Source organism: Mobula hypostoma, chromosome 9 (genome assembly GCF_963921235.1).
Source record: "Mobula hypostoma chromosome 9, sMobHyp1.1, whole genome shotgun sequence".
Classification (NCBI taxonomy): domain Eukaryota; kingdom Metazoa; phylum Chordata; class Chondrichthyes; order Myliobatiformes; family Myliobatidae; genus Mobula; species Mobula hypostoma.
Window position 1 is genome coordinate 112,668,453 of NC_086105.1, and position 17,636 is coordinate 112,686,088.

Genomic DNA, 17,636 nt, shown 5'->3' on the forward strand with positions numbered 1-17,636 from the left:
CTTCTGCTTTTGTCTCCAGGGCCCAGAAGAGGCTGGTGGACTTCCTCTGGGGCAACAGGAGGCAGTGGGTCACTGCTGCAGTCCTGAGTCTTCTGACCATGGAGGTGGGGGGGGGGGGTCAGTCATTGGAGCATGTGCACACAGCTGCCTCAGGACCATGCACAGACAACTGTATAGCGACAACCCTCCGAGATCGCAAGCACAGGTGACCACTTTCTCCACCAGGACACTGCCAGTAGGAGGGTACATAGCTTCCAGTGGACAGTATCAGCTACGCCACTTTGAGGGAAGTGCCTTGCTTTTACCAAGAGCTGTTAAGGGTATGGGGTCCAGTCTCATCCAATCAGGGTGTTCCTGAACTGGTGAGGGACAATGTTCTAGCTGTGAGGGGACTGGTTCCCATCCTATCACAGTGGGTGTCGAAGGAGCTCAGGGAAGTGGAGGGGTTCCAGCTGCACCACCACCTGATTGGCCCGATGTGCTTGACAGACCCAGCCCTCTGGATACCACATGGGAGAGGGTTCCACATAACATGAGCCATCTCACAGGGATACCCACCATGCCCACTCCAAAGCATTTGTGTGGGCTGCTCTTGCACATTTTTCCCTTCCTTGGCTTTGGCTGCCGACCAAACTTGCCTTGGCTTCGGCTGCCGACCAAACTTGCCTTGGCAGTCTGTTTTGCCATATGGCAGTGGAGGAGGTCCCCAGCACAAATCTTTTTCTGCAGAGATCCTTCTCCTGTATATTGGGGACCTGTGGTGGAAGATGTTGGATAGGACAGTACCATGCAACAGGTCTGTAAGCAGGTTCACTGTCACCCTGTTCACCTGTCCGTTATGTGGCCAGGAAGGGTCAGTGAACCACAGTAATATGCAGTGTGACAGGTTGCAGCCACAGTGTCTGAAGGGGCAGTTGCTGTGGTTCTGGTCGCACTTTAGCCCCCGCGCTCCTTATATCCGGGCACCCAGTATGGAAGGTGGCGAGTTGCAAGGAGGATCTACTGGTGGACTTTCTCTTGGACCTGGCCAAGATGGCCATTCACAGGTTTAGACAGATTGTCCTTCTTCCAAGGATATGCTCATGCCCAGATGTACTTGGAGAGGGAGAATGCAGTCACAATGGGTCAGTGGGGGATTTCCAGTAGGGGTGGGACCCCAGGGAATTGACTGGGTCACTATCACAAATGACCTGACTTGGTCCAACCAAGCAGAGTTCACTGCCAAGAAGGCCCACCAGCACCTTTACTTCCTGAGAAAACTAAAGAAATTTGGCCTGTCCCCTAAGACCCTCACTAATTTTTATGGATGCACAGTAGAAAGCATTCTTCTAGGGTGCATCACAACCTGGTATGGAAGTTGTCCTGTCCAAGACCGAAAGAAGCTGCAGAAGATCGTGATCACAGCCCAGCACATCACACAAACCAATCTTCCATCCTTCGACTCACTTTACACCGCATGCTGTCGGAGCAGTGCTGCCAGGATAATCAAGGACACGACCCACCCAGCCACCACACTTTTCATCTGTCTTCCCTCCAGGAGAAGGCTCAGGAGCTTGAAGTCTCGTATGGCCAGATTTGGGAACAGCTTCTTTCCAACTGTGATAAGACTGCTGAATGGATCCTGACCTCCCGGATCTGGGCTGTACCCTCCAAATATCCGGACCTGCATCTTGGCATTTTTTGCACTACCTTACTTTCCATTTTTCTATTTTCTATTTATGATTTATAATTTAGATTTTTAATATTTACTATCGATTTGTAATCCAGGGAGTGGGAAGCGCAGAATCAAATATCGCTATGATGATTGTACATTCTAGTATCAATTGTTTGGTGACAATAAAGTATCAAGTTTTATAGATAGTGAACAAATTCAAATTAAAATATGATACTGTCTTGTAAACACTTAACATTTGTACTTTCTATTTTGTGTAAATAAACTTCTATAGTTTTGTAAAAATAAGTCAGACTTTGTGTCCATTGTTGCACTAGTGCAGTGAAATGACTCAGAAGATTGTAATTCTTCACCATTAACCTTATCAGATTTGTCCACAGGCCTAAAATCCTCCTCTTCAAAAATCGCCACACTGGAATGTCTTTAGAATGAACATTTCTCTCCAAATTTCTACTACATTGGTAGACTTAGTTTGCTGCCATAGTCAGTAAGGGGAAGCTGGGAGAGGCAACTCGGGAGGGAGAGGCTGACGTCACAGCCCAAGCTGGGCGAGTCTATTCATTGCTCGAAAAACGCACTTCACGCTCAACAGTCTGCTGTCCTCTCCTCCATGCAATACAGCGCTCACCAATCATCAACAGCCTCCCCTATCTTGCGTCAAAAACTGAGAATGGACTCAAGCAAATAAACATGGTCTTACTACGCATTGCCACACTGGGCTGAGAGACCTCGAACGAGATTGGTAACAGGGCTATTTGGTCACCGCCCACCAACTCGAGCACTAGCATCTTTTGTTGCACAAAGTTTTAAAAATGTTGTTTTTTTTTAAAATCATGATCTCTCGCGGAACCCCTAGTGGCCTCTGATAGAACTCCAGGGTTCCATAGAACCCCACTTGAGAAACCCTGTTCTAGGGCTTCAGTTTAAAAAAGTAGCTTTGGTGTTGGTGAAAGTCAGCAAAGTAGGAGGGTGGGAACTTTGTCCAAATAACATGTCATAATTGGCAAGAGAATGTAGTATTTGGTGTGCATCGCTTCAGCACCTGTTTCAGGTTTAGCCTGGTGCTATCATCAAGCAAGGATATCTAACCAGGGAGTAGCAGTGAATGATGCCCAGAATTGGGGAGCATATTTCCAGTCATTGGCCTCCTTTCAGTGCTAAAATCAGGCATACCATCCATGATTGAGGTAGGGATGGTGGACAAGCGACTTCATACAGGCATTTACTACAAACCCACCAACTCTCATAGCTACTTAACACCTCTCCCTTCCTGTCTCTTGCAAGTATACCATTCCTTTTTCTAAAGATTCTCTGACTCCATCTTCATGATGAGGGCTTCTGCCTCAAGATATCCAAGATACATTCCTTTGTCAGTGAACAGAGCATATTCTTCCCCCCTCCCCACGCCACAAACTACACCTCCATTTTTCAAACTACTGTTCCTATACCTCCTCCACTCAGACAGAACAAGGAGAGTATTCCTTTGATCCTAATCTTTTGCACCACCCCCCCAGCCTGCACATCATTCTTCAACACTTCTTGCAGCTATAATGCAATCCTACCCTTTTCTGCCTTCTACAGGGACTGCTCTGTCTCCTCCTCCTCCCCATGACTCCCTAGTTCACTCATCCCTCCCCAGGCACTTTTCCTCACAATTGTAGGGGTTATAATACCTATCCCTACACCTCCTCCTTCACCACATATACAGCCCTTGATCATGAAGACATTCACAAGTCCCTCCTTCAAACATCTCTATTGCATTATGGGTTTTAGGTGTGGTTTGCTCTGTACCAATGAGACAAAGTGCAGGATGTACAATCACTTTGCCAACTACCTGCACTGTCTACCATCATTATCTTAAACCCCCCCCAGTTGCATGTCATTTTGGTTCTCCTCCCCACCTCATAGCATTGGCATTCTCTGGATGAGATCAAATGTAGCCAAGAGGAACAACACCTCATACTGCCGAAGTAGCCTGCAACTCAATGGTATGAACACAGAATGACCCATTTCCAAATGACCAGATCCCCAGTTGTCCTTCTCTTTCTTACATACAACCTTCTTTTCAAGCTGACTAGAAATGTCACTTCCAGTATATCATTGCAGCATTTCTTCTCAATAATTCAAATTTTGAGCAAGCTGGGCATATACAGTGTGTTTGGAGAAGATATAATTCACAAATTATATCTAGTTCAAAGGACTTGATTATCAAGAACCAATGCCTCAACATTAATGACAATAGCTTCAGCAGGGATGTTGACATTAATGCTGCAGTTGTCCCAAATGATGCAGATATCTTTCTGCTCACTGTGGGGATGGGGAGTTCTGGAAAGGAGCTGTTACCATAGATCTTGCCTCTCTAAACCCCTATGGTAGATGTTAATAAATCGAGCAGCTTTCACATCTACAGAGTATATGAACAAAGTCTTCATTGTAGACCTAGGTTTTGGAGTCCTTTGGTCCCAATCAACAAGAATACATTTCGTCTTGCAAATCTCTCAGTCAACATTAACATTTTGGGAAATGTAGCTACCAGATAGCTTGACTGTGCATCAGTGCTACTTTATGGTGGATCAGGCTAATAGAACATCTCAGATTTCTCAACATTAACCAAGAAACTTGCACTAAAGAATCACCCTCAAAGGAACTGACCTTCAAATTACAACCTGGTCACACTGGAGCACAGCCATCAACATGCCAAGCATCAGTTATAGATGCTTTTGGAAATTCCAGTCTTCATAAAGACAATGGAGTTAAAAAGGCACCCATACTTCCTATATTGGAAGCTGACTTTAATGAGTTAAGAGTCATTTAGCTATACCAACCCCGCTTGCTTGAATTATTTCTATGTCCTGCTATGCCTGATTATTTAAGTACTTTAAAAGATGTCCTTTATATATTGTTACTGTTCCTGCCTCCATCACTTCTACCAATTACTCTTTGCATGGAAAAAAAAATCCTCTATCTGCACCTTTCAATTTTATATATCTTTCACATCACCACTCAACTTCCCTTGCTCCAGGGAAAACAGACCCAGCCTATCACATTTCCCCATAATTGAAAGCCCTCCAATCAAGTAATATCCACTGTCAATCTTTTCTAGACCAACTCTAGCTCAACTATATCCATCCTATAGCGTGGTCAAAAATATGAGGAATTTGGTTAGGAAAATAACACAATCTTATTGGACTTCTTCAGATGACATGCCCCTTTTCATGCCATTACAAAGATAAGTGGCATTAGATTATTGTGAAGATATTATTGAAGAACAGCAAACCTGGTCAGCAGACTTTGGAGGGTTTTGCAATTAATGGAGTCACAGGTCTTCATTAATTTTTTTTAAAAATCAATGAAGGCCACATACACATTCAGATCATTGCAAATGACATTCCACATCAAGTCCCTTCAAGTCAGTGACTGAAAGAATCATCAAGTTCTCTGCATTTGTACAACTGACATCAAAGAACAATTATGGACCAGATTAAAGATGGTCTTTCTCCCAGTATTTGCTGAGCTCATCAGCAACATCATCCATCCTAATTAAAATTGGTTTGAAGAGAATATATTGACATTCAGTATCTATTTGATTGAAAAATAGCCCACTGTTAAAGCAAAATGACATCTCAGCTTGAAACCCAAATGAAAACCATGATACTAAAAATGAGCAATCAAGCTACAAAGGCTGTTTACACTCTGCTGGTTGTACACTGACTCAAGGATAAAATCAACTCGTGAACATCTAAAAAAAAAATGAAGACCATTCATTACTTGGAATCTGTCTGTTTCTCTGGATTTCTATGAACCTTTTGAGACTAAATGCATTGCACACTCCTTTGAATAAAGCAGACCACAAAGACTTTGGTCAAAATCTGGCTCCTTGATCTTACAGCAATCTTGTCCTTCAGCATAACCATGCAGGGGAGTGGGAGCAAGAAAGGCCACAAGTCTTGCACTTTGACCATCATTCACAGAGACTGGTCTAGAGAAATGTGTGGGTGTGGTCAATGCAAATTAAAATTTAATTCTAATAATCACCTGATCTAATAATTTGCTAATAATTTAATAATTTACTGAATGCTACTAGTCAGTAAATACAAAGCTGGGTCCATTCTGGGCCATATCAATTTAAAAGATTGCAGTTTTGATCCTAAGTTCTTCATAAAGTTTTCTCAAATGGAGCACAATATTCTCATTAAGACAAAGAATGGGGAGCGAAATCCAACCAGCAATTGATAGTCTGTGTTAGAAATGAACACAGTGGACTCCAGTTAATTGGGACACATCCAAATCCAGTACACTTTGGAACCAATTAAGAGGCTGCCCCAATTACCCAAATTCCACAGAAATAGTTTTAAAAAAATCTATTTAGAGATACAGTGGAGAACAGATCCTTCCAGCCCACCAACCCATGCCACTCAACAACATATCAATTTTAATGCTAACCTAACCATAGGACAATTTACAATTACCAAATAGCCTACTAAGCAGTAGGTCTTAGGAATGTGGGAGGAAACCAGCGCACCCAGAGAAAACCCATATGCACATGGCAAGGAATGTTCAATGCTTATGGAAGACATCAGAATTGAACTCCAAACTTCACTACCAAGCTGCAATAGTGTCGTGCTTACCACTACACCACCATAGTGGAAATGCACAAGACAGACAAACTACAAGACAGACAAACTGAGTAACGATTACTTATTTAAGTGAAATACACAGAACAAATTAGAGCATTACCAACACTATAAAGATGTCTGTTAGTTCTTGCTAGTCATCAATAGAAGAATTCATTCAGTGCATGCTGCCGTGTTCTTCAGATTGTAAATGAACAAAAATCAGCGTAAACACCTAGTGCAGATAATGTACTGCCCTAATATAATGCTTTGACGATTGCATCCTCCAAATCCTCATTTCCATTGCAACATTCATGATGACTGTCAATGCCTTCAAATTCTTCATAGCTCCTAACCTGAAGTAGTGAAGCAGTTTCTTTTCACTCCCAGTCGTTTCTGGCATCTGAGTGCTTGAAACCGCTGTGAGCATAGTTCTTCCTCCTTGTTTCTTGCCAACTATCTGGGACAAAAATCACTGGTTTTTGAACACAAACACATGCAAATGACACCAGTAAAACACTGTTCGCTCAAAGCAGTGTTGTGTCCAACTGCCACACAAGTGCACGCGACTAATGCTAGTTAGAAACTGTTCAGCAACAGTCTCCTAACCCAATTAAGCAGCAGTGTCCCAAATAAATGAAGAGAATCCCAGCTAGTTTCTTGATTTAGTTTTTAAAAGTGTCCCCCAAATAAGCAGCTGCCCAATTAACTGATGGCTCAGTTAAACAGAATCCACTGTATATATACACTGTAAACTTTGGCTGTTGTGCAAGAACACAATGGCATCTATGACAGATGAATAACTTATCGGTATTTACTGTACAATTGCACTGAACTGAATTACCAACAGCTAAGCAATCATGGAGACACACGCCTCAACGTAACCACTTCAAGAAAGACTAGAAAACTCAGTCTTTCAAGCTCACTTGCAAAATAAGTGTTCACAAATCCTTCACCTCCAGTAAATGTCACTTTCTATTCTGTCTCTCAACCAACATCCTCCTCTAAATAAACAATAACGACTAGAGAATTTAAGTAATAGCAATCTATGCATTACCAAACCAAATAACCATACAATTGGAAACAAGAGGAAAATCTGCAGGCTCATTAAAGACAGCTTCCAATATAGGAAACATGGGCACCTCTTTAGCTTTATTATCTTTATGATGACTGGAATTTCCAAAACCATCCATAACTGATGCCTAATATATTGATGACTCTGCTTCAGTGCAATCAGGTTGTAATCTGAAGGGCAGTTCCTCTTGGGTGTGATTCTCTAGTGCAGGTTTCTTGGTTAATGTTGAGCTCTGCAAATTAGGGAATTTTGCTCAACACTTACAACTTTCTAGCTGCTCAGCCCTGTTGAAGGTCTTTAATCTGAAACATAATCCTCATTTCTCTATCCACCTGTTGAGCATTTCTAGCATTATGTTTATATTTTAGGTTCAGTTCTTGGGTCACTGGAGATGTGGATGAGATGGACAATAGTATGTCTCATCGACCTCAAAAGTTCTTCCAATTACTCACTACATTTCCAAATACTAAAGTTAAACTGTAATGCAAAGTTGTGTAACAAAAATCATTACTTCATGGCTTTGATATTCTAACATTTTACTCAAAGACTCATTAGGACAAAAACATCTTGGGGGTTTCAGCATAGCTTAACTAACAGTATCTTCCAGATTGATACCTGGGATCGGTGCTTTTTATTAAGAGAAAGCACTGAAGAGAGTGAACCCATACTCTCTTAAAATAGATAGATACTTTATTGATCCCAAAGGAAATTAATGTCACAGTAGCATTACAAGTGCACAGATATAAATATTAGAAGAGAAGTAGAAAGAATAAAAAATAAGTTACCACAAACAGTCTGACGGGGGGGGGGGGCCGGGGTCATCACTTCCCCAACTATAGGTTAACTCATTATACAGCCTACTGGCCAAGGGTAAGAATGACCTCATACAGTGCTCTTTGGAGCAGCACAGTTGTCTTCATCTGCTACCAAATATGTTCCTCTCCTGCAGTCAAGGTGGCATGCAGAGGGTGAGAAACATTGTCCAGAATTGCCAGGATTTCCAGAAGATCCTTTGCTCTACCACAGCCTCCAATGTCTAGCTTAATTCCTACAACAGAGCCAGACTTTCTAATCAGTTTATTGAGCCTGTTGTCATCACCCACGTTGATGCCATTGCCCCAGCACACCACCACACAACCACACACAAGACACTCCAAAGGACTTCAGTCTCCTCAGGAAGTAGAGGTGACTAGCCCTTCTTGTACACAGCCTCTTTATTGGTGTTAGACTCAAGTTTGTCATCCAAGTGTAACCCCAGGCACTTTAGGTCCTCATTACATCCACGTCCTCCATAACAATAGTAACAGGGAGCAGTGCAGGCCTAGTCTTCCTGAAGTCCATTACCATCTCCTTTGTCTCACTAATGTTGAACTGCAGATGATTCAGCTTGCACTATTTGACATAGTGCAGGGCCCTGCATTCATCCTCAGTCCTCCCTTTATACACACACAACTATTGCTTAGTCAGAGAATTTCTTCAGATGACATGACTCAGTGTTGTATCTGAAGTCTGAGGTAAACTGGGTAAACTATAACATAGATACCGTTTCCTCTCACAAGAGAATCTAGAAGGAGGTATGCTCAAAAAAAAAATCACCTATTTAGTAATGAGAGAATGAGTGTATTTTTCCCTTTTAGAAGGCTGTAAATCTTTGGAATTATCTTTCCAGAGAGCTGTGGATGACAGATTCATCATGAAGAAAGAATGAGATCAGAAGATTCTTGGGCACTGATGTACTCAAAGGCTATTGAGACAGGCTAGTTAAGTACAACAGATCAGCTATGTTCTTATTGAAAGTTGGAGCAAATTTGACTGGCCATGTGGCCTAGGCTTGCGCTGTTCCTAATCTAGCACTAAAATTTACTAGTCTTTGCCCGTCATTTCAGGAAGACCACTGAACTACTATAACATATAGTTTTAAAATTTCACATCCTGGAGAAACAGCTTTATTGAAAATAAAAACAATGCATTTGACATTGCAGTGTTCACAGAGCTCGGCAATTAGCCTGCAGACGTTTCATCACCAGTCGAGATGACATCCTCAGCGCGCAGTTGTTGGCTTGTCAAGCTCGGCGAACACCACCACATCACACACCCCAGAGCTACCAATATTCAACACCATCCTAAATAATGACACACCAGGAGGATGGGAGAAGCTAGGGGTGGGTGAAGTGGATACAAAAAAAATTTTTAATGCCTTTCTCATACTCTTGAGCATTGAGTTTTTAAAAAGTCTGTAATTGTATAAATACAGCTGGATCACTGTAGGTAAATAACAATGCTGACAGCCCCTACCAGACAAGCTCACGGTCAAAGACAAATAATTCTTTCAAAGTTATTATCAACCAGAAATGTGGCCACAGCAATGAAATTGAAGAGTGGCTAGGTGCTTTAATTAGAAAGTAGTAGAAGCTGTTTTTCAGGAAGGGTGGGGTAGCATTGTTTTCAAATATACTCATCTGAAAGAGGAGTAAATCAACCTTCTCAGTCAGTTGGGGTCAAAGGTGACTTGTTTCTATCCAGTTTCTTCTATGATAACTACTGCGAGATCTACATTCTCTGGAGGTATTGCATGTCAGGGTATGTGGATAGATCCAGTTCCACTATAAAAATGCCCAGTGCCTTTCTGGATGCTCCTTCTCCATTTTAAACAGTGGCTACCCAGGGATTTTCCTGAATCAGTAAGGATTCTGCATTTTATGGAGACTGATAGTATCCTTGAAGCATTTTCTCTATCTCCTGGTAATCCTCTACCATTGCAGGGCATGGACTGCACATTCCACGGCACGATAATTATATTATTATATGGTTATAGGATGATGTTAATAGATTATGTTATGATATACTATTACGTGGCACTCCTCCATATGGAGTCTTGATATGTCCTCCTCATAGAACGCTTGGGATTCCCCCTGCCCCCCCATGTGCTCCAGTTTCCTCCCAAGAGGTACCGGGTAGGTTAACTGATTACTCTAAGATGTCCCATGATTTGATTAGACTATTATTGGCTTGTTTAAATCATCATACGATTTGAGAACTGACTTGGACCCATCCGAAAGTCACAAGAAAATCATGCACAGAATACAGTGACGAATTTACTGGCAAGACAAAATTAAATCCCAGTCTGAAAAGTGGAAGGCTTTAGCAAGACTTTCAAAACATTTATTCACTGAAATAAACTACAGTAAAGAAGTCGTGGTTAGGGGAAGAGCAAAAGCAACAGATAGTGCAGAGGAGCTAGAAAACAGCCTTTATTGAGACAGGAAGAGTGGAATCATCATTGGCAAAAATCACAGTACACAATTGATTCACTGATTGTACAGAATTCCTGCTCTGGAAAGTTCAGGATCGTCTCCTGAAATCAAGACAGATAATGCATTGGAGAACTGAGCAAATAATGCATGAATAAGCCATTTTCTTTCCAGGATCAAGGTAGTAGATGATAACACCCATCTGTTGACTTCGATGGGCACAACCACTTACCTGTATCATGTCTTTCACTACAGGTTATACACCACCTTTAAAAAGTGAGATTTGACTCTAGCATTTCTATATTATAACAGCAGCTATTCTTCAAGAACATTTGCAAAACTTTGGCTGCATGAGAAATGTGCTTCAGACCAATGTCTAATCACTCTTTGGCAATTTAGAGTTCTGGCAGAAAACGGTCAACCTTGAGAAAGGATAGGATAATTGCCACAATGAACAAGAAAATGTTACATATTGAATGAAGTGTACAGATAATGCAATTACGTCAATGATACTGTACTAAACTGAAGAAAGTACAATGCCACCAGTCCTCTTCAGTACATCAATATATAGTTCATCAGGTCAAATATTTTGCTTTTACTCCTGCCAACATTACCAAGACTACTTAATTCTGGTGGTATTCTGCCTCTCCTAACAGGACCCACTCCTGAGACTTGAGTCCATTATGAAGGCTGACAGTTCAGTGTAGTAAGGAGCAAATGTTGCAACATCGGAGGTCACAAAGCACTACGTTAAGAATAACGCTCAACAGTTCTACAATTAAACTGAAAATAGTTTTTCCTGAATTCAAATAACATTTTTACATATCTTTTGATCACCTTTATTGAAATTATGCTGACAACCAAAAATGTCTTGAATATTTTAATCCACAATCCATTTTTTAAAAATTCACAATTATAATGAAGGATTCTGTGCAGCAAGTAAACAAATTATAGCTCAAATTTTCAAGTTACCTCTTTCAAAGATAGAAGCAGTTCTTCTCATTTGGAGCCAACACAAATTTGAATGCATCTTATTTCCCAATTTCCTGCAAAACCCAAACCGCACTCAATCATTACAACCCAAGACATGCAGGCTTCACTTTTGAACACTGCATGACACACAAGGGGCAACAGAAAACAACTCTGGTGCCCTTTCGTTTATTTGCTCTTTAAATTAATTTTCATTGTCATTAGTAGTAGTTCTGACTAGAAGCTCGTACAGATTTTTTTTTTAAAAAGTTGCATCAAGATTTTTTTCTATGCTGTTTAATGGGCAGGGATAGTGCGTTAAAGCAGACTACAATCTCCCCATTTTGACCATTTTCAGTTACCTAATAACTAAATTGGAGGTATTAAGATTAAAATACACCATGATAATTGATTTCTGCACTTTTAAAGGGTGGGTCTCTTCTACATGGATATTTTGCTTTTAATCACCAATTATTATGCTAGGATACATTGAGATGCAGGTAACCCTCCCCCCACCCCCCACATTACAGGGTCCATATCCTTACATATGCCTCGGCTATTCAGGAAGGTGCTGTCCAGATCCTTTTTGAATGTTGTGCATGTGGCTGCCTCCACCAACCAACCTGAACAGTACATTCCAAATTTCAATTGCCCTCCCCATGGAAAACATAATTACCTTTTTTAAAAAAATTATTCGTTACTTGGATGGCTAACAAAATTTAATTCCTTTTCACTGATCCACAAAAGAAGCTGCAGAGGGTTGTAAATTTAGTCAGCTTCTTCTTGGGTACTAGTGTACAAAGTACACAGAACATCTTCAAAGTGCGGTGTCTCAGAAAGGCAGCATCCATTATTAAGGATTTCCAGTACCCAGGCCATGCCCTTTTATCACTGTTACCATCAGGTAGGAGGTACAGAAGCCTGAAGGCACACACTCAGCGATTCAGGAACAGCTTCTTCCCCTCTGCTAATTCCTAAATGGACATTGAATCTTTGGACACTACCCCATTTTTTTGAAATATACAGTATTTCTGATTTTTGCACATTTTTAAATATATTCAATATACATATACTGTTTAAAGTATATTGAATAAGATTTTTAAACGTAAACAACAGGAATTCTGCAGATGCTGGAAATTCAAGCAACATACATCAAAGTTGCTGGTGAACGCAGCAGGCCAAGCAGCATCTATAGGAAGAGGCGCAGTCGACGTTTCAGGCCGAGACCCTTCGTCAGGACTAACTGAAGGAACTTCCTTCAGTTAGTCCTGACGAAGGGTCTCGGCCTGAAACGTCGACTGCGCCTCTTCCTATAGATGCTGCTTGGCCTGCTGCGTTCACCAGCAACTTTGATGTATGTTGCTTGAATAAGATTTGTTTCTTCTATATTATATATTGAATTGAACTGCTGCTAAGTTGGCAAATTTCACGTCACATGCCAGTGCTAATAAACCCAATTCTGATTTCTGATTCTGCCTTCGCCTCTTAAATCCACTTTGAAATTATAGCCCAACATATCCCAATGGATATTGAGACACAAAGATTAGCACTTTATGGAAGGAGATACCTGTAATGAAACAAAGAGGTATTTGAAGATCAGTGGGGACAACTTTCAAAAAGCAGCAAGTCATTCAGCAAAAAGCAGTAGGTGACTTACCCAAATGACCACAAAATCTAAACAAGGGAATTATGATCCTTTTTTATGGTGGTTTTAGAGGAAGAAACATTAGAGCATTTAAAGTAGGCTTAAGCTCAACATAAACATTTCCCTAGAGTCAGTGAAAATAGAATTATATTTTGTTAGCCATCCAAGTAGTGAATAATTGTTTTTTTTTAAAAAAAGGTAGACTGATTTCCATGGAGAGGTTGGTTGGTGGAGGCAACCACATGCACAACATTCAAAAAGGATCTGGACAGCACCTACCTGAAGAGCCAAGGCATACAGGATATGGACCCTGTAACGCGGGGGTTGCCTGCATCTCAATGTATCCTAGCATAATAATAGTTTCCCGTTCCAACATGCCAGTCTATGGCCTCCTCTACTGCCACAATGGGCCACACACGGGCTGGAGGAGCAACACCTTATATTACGCCAGGGTAGCCTCCCAGCTGATGGCATGAACATCGATTTCTCCAACTTCTGATAACTGCCCCCCCTTCACCATTCCCATTTCCCCCTCTCACCTCATCTCCTTACCTGCCCATCACTTCCCTCTTCCCTGGTCATCTACCCTCTATCAGATTCTCTCTTCTCCAGCTCTCTCTTTTTCACCCATCAGCTTCCCCTCCTTAACTTCACCCCTCCCTCCCTCTCTCTCTCCCATCATTCACCTATCACCTACCACTTTGTGCTGCTTGAGGTGTGTGGAGTCTGAGTAATGTTAATCCCCTTGCTGGGTGAGAATGTATGGGTAAATTCAGCAGCTATAGGCTCATCAGTTTAACCTCAATGGTGAAACTTTGAGAAATATCCATCTAGGCCAAGACTGATATTTTTTTTTGCAGATAACTCAATGAAGGCTAAGCAGCATGATATGGCAAGCTCAAATAGCAATTAACCAATTTGACAATTTTTGATGAGATGACAGACAGAATGAAAACAACATATCGATTGTGTGTGCTTGAACTACAAGGCAGCTTTTGATAAGGGGCCATATTAAAAGCTTATCAGCACAGAGCATAAAAGAAACAGATACCAAGAATAGTGGGTTATGGTAAAAGGCTGTTGCTTCATTTGCAGGATATTGAATAATGGCATTTCCCTAGACTCAATATCAAGAACAGCGATAATACTGTATTTGTATAAAACACAGACCTGGCCTCAACAAGAATACCATATACAATTCTAGTCACCCAATTGCAGGAAGTATTCAAATTGGAGTGAGGGTCAAGCAAAGACTTAATGGAATGAAGGACTATTTTACAAGGCTTTGAAAGACTAGGACTGTTTTCTTGGACTCAAAGGCTGAGGTGACAGAGTGGATCATTGAAAGCTGTCCCGTTGGTGGAAGGGTCAAGGGCTAAATGTCACAGGCAAGAAGAGAATAATGTAAACATGGTAGCACACTGGGTAAGTACATGGTGGAGAAAAAAAAATTACAACACTGCATTGAAAAGTCTGGTAGGTGGAACTAGAAGGCTGTACTGAGAGAGCTGGCAGCTGTTATCCATTACTAATCAGCCAACTCAGAAGAGATCAGGCACCGCTCCTATAATCTTTTGAACGTGTTGATTTACTTATCTGATAATAAATGGAGGGCAAACTTCTCTGCCCATTGTTAGGACTATTTCTGAAACTTTATTCTTCCAGATTATATCTACATTTTGATGGTAAATTGACAATGGTGTTTCAGTGTGATTTTTAGTTTGAAACTTATCCATTAAGAAGCACATCACCAAATGGTGGATACCTATCTATTTGTACATGGTTGCAAGAATCGTAATAATTTCTCAGAAGCTTTGTTAACAGTTCTGTGTTATACTGTGAATTCTCTGGCCTGACTGAGAAATAAGTGCTAAGACTTGGTGATTGAACTCAAAGAGCTGCAAATGGTTACAATAAGAGACTATGAACTAAATATATCATAGTCAATATATAACTAAATATATAATTGCCAGTCTATAGTTTTTCTGCTTGGACAAATGCACAACTGGAGCTCAAGGGTATCAAACAGAACACAACAGTATTAATATAGAGAAACAATCAGCCTCCAGGGAAAAATCTTTGTTTTTAAAAATATAGAATGCCTGGATTATATTGAACTGTTGTTCACCAAACCAATCTAGGTTACCTGCTTGTTTCACTGTCTGCTACGGAAAGAGACAAGTGTGGGGTTGGGTGCACAGATGATGAACCCCACAGGTGGCTGCAAGAGAGGGCCAGAGTAGCTCTGGGAAGCAGTGAGGGGACAGCAGATTGATTTATGGATGTTAGGATTGTTGCATATGAAGTTAAGCACCGTGAGTTTCAACTCACTCAAATTTAAAAAGAATGAGAAGTGAGCTAACAGAAGCTTGCAGAATTTTTACATAACAGGGTAGACACAGGGATAGTATTTCCCTTCAATGGAGTGTTGAGAATGAGGGGAGTCAATCTTAAAATAAGCCAATGGCTATTCAGGACAGATGAGGTAAAACAAGAAGTGAATCTTCTGAATTCTTTACCCAAGAGGGTTGTCCAGCCTCAGTTAAAGATATTCAAGGGAAAGTTCTAACAGCTTCTTATATATTAAGGGAACTTAGAGAAGTGGAGTTGGTGCAAGAAAAAGGAGCCCAGCAAAAGACCAGATGTGATCTAATTTAACCACAGAATGAATAGGAAGCTGGCTAGCTACTCCTCCTATTTACATCCTTCAGGCAAAAGCCTACCAACATCCTAGAGGACAAGCAGCGGCCTTGAGACAGACTGAAATAGCAGCCAATGTAGATTGGGTGGGCATTGTTTTAGAGACCTGATATTGTACTATCAGAAGTTCTTCCAAATTAGAATTCCTTCACAATAATTCTTAGTTAACAAATATCCCCCTCTCCAATCAATTATTTGAGTGAAGATGGTGGATGGGTGGGGTGGGGTGGAGTGGGGTGGGAAATAGGTGGGTAGCCAAGATGATGGGAAGCAGAAGCCAAAGGAAACAAGGTGAATTAGAACAAAAAAGAAACAATAAAGAGAATTCAGGACAAGGAGACAGTAGCAAATTAAGTCACAGATTAAGGGCATGTTTGTGGTGTGAGAGGTTTGGGAGTTGGCAAAGTGCGAGAGGCTGAACCTCTGGTCAAATGATTCAAGGAACCTGGCTCCTTATCAACCTTGCTACCCCACAACCAGCATTTTTACTGAGAACAGTTTTTTTTTTGAGTGGTCAGATGTGATGTGTGGAGGAGAGGGGTGATTTCAGGGGCAGAGAATGCAGCGACATATATATATATGCAGGGGAGGTCTGATTAGAGGGGCAGGGACGAGGATAATACGTGCGAGGGTGTTCATTCGAAGATCGAGGGTACGAGTGGGATATGTGCAGGGCGAGGGCTGATTAGAGGGTTGGCCAAATGAGCAGGGGAGGGTTGATTAGAGCGACGGAGGTACAAGTAGGAAATGTACAAGAGGAAGTCTGATTAGAGGGGTAGCGGGGACAGTAGTGGAGTGAGGGGATACATCTGGAAGCTGGTCTGTCATGTGCTGGGTCCGAGGACCCTGTAAGTTAAGAGACCTTGGCCTCGTTGCCAACTCTTCCAGATCGCACTCCCAGGCTGACAGTTCCCCACCCCCCCAAGAAGGGAAGGAGTTTCTCTCACCAACTCTCAGGGTGTTGAAGAGAGGCCGGATCCGGAGGCAGCAGCCACCGCCGTTCCTTCGCCTTTTCACTTTTCGCCGCACGTCGCAGATAGGTACAATCAAAAAGACACACCGTTCCAGAATCTCTACCGTATTCGCTCCCTATCCGCCCGCCGCCACCAAGCTCCGCGTTCCATCTCGCTCGACAGCTCAGGGCCCCAGACTGTTCAAGCACGATCCTTTAAACAGGAACTGACGCACAGACGTAACCGCGCTCTTTGGCCGACATCAGACGCAAGCCGCTGAAAGATTCTGGGTTTTGTAGTCCCACGTTGAAAGGTTCGAACTGGCGCATTATGTTCAAAAGTAAATTGTTTCAGTTCTCTTTCTACTTTCCTTTAGGCTGCTTTCCTAAATAAGTGTAACAGGAGATGATGGATTTCAGTGAAAAGTAAAAATCTTTTTCAATGTGAGCTCAATGGCTGACTGCTGCCCCTGTGGTATCAAGAGTCAGAATCAGATTTATTATTATCACAGGCATGTGACGTGAAATGTGTTAACTTAGCAGCAGCAGTTCAATGCAATACGTCATATAGAAGAAGAAAGAAAAAATAAATAAATAAATAAATACAGTACATGTATCTTGAATAGATTAAAAATCATGCAAAAAGCAGAAATAATATATATTTTAAAAGTGAGGTAGTGTTCACGGGTTCAATGTCCATTTAGGAATTGGATGGCAGAGGGGAAGAAGCTGTTCCTGAATCGCTGAGTGTGTGCTTCA

The 17,636-nt window shown here is 41.6% G+C and overlaps 1 protein-coding gene across 1 annotated transcript in view; it reads right to left on the reverse strand.

The window, feature by feature from the left end:
- Positions 1 to 17,111, reverse strand: part of rnf216 (ring finger protein 216) — a 224,255-nt gene extending 207,144 nt beyond the window's left edge. Inside the window, exon 1 of the mRNA XM_063058933.1 lies at positions 16,873 to 17,111. The gene's annotated coding sequence lies outside the window, so the exon portion shown is untranslated. The remainder of the gene's footprint in view (positions 1 to 16,872) is intronic.
- Positions 17,112 to 17,636: the final 525 nt, after the last annotated feature.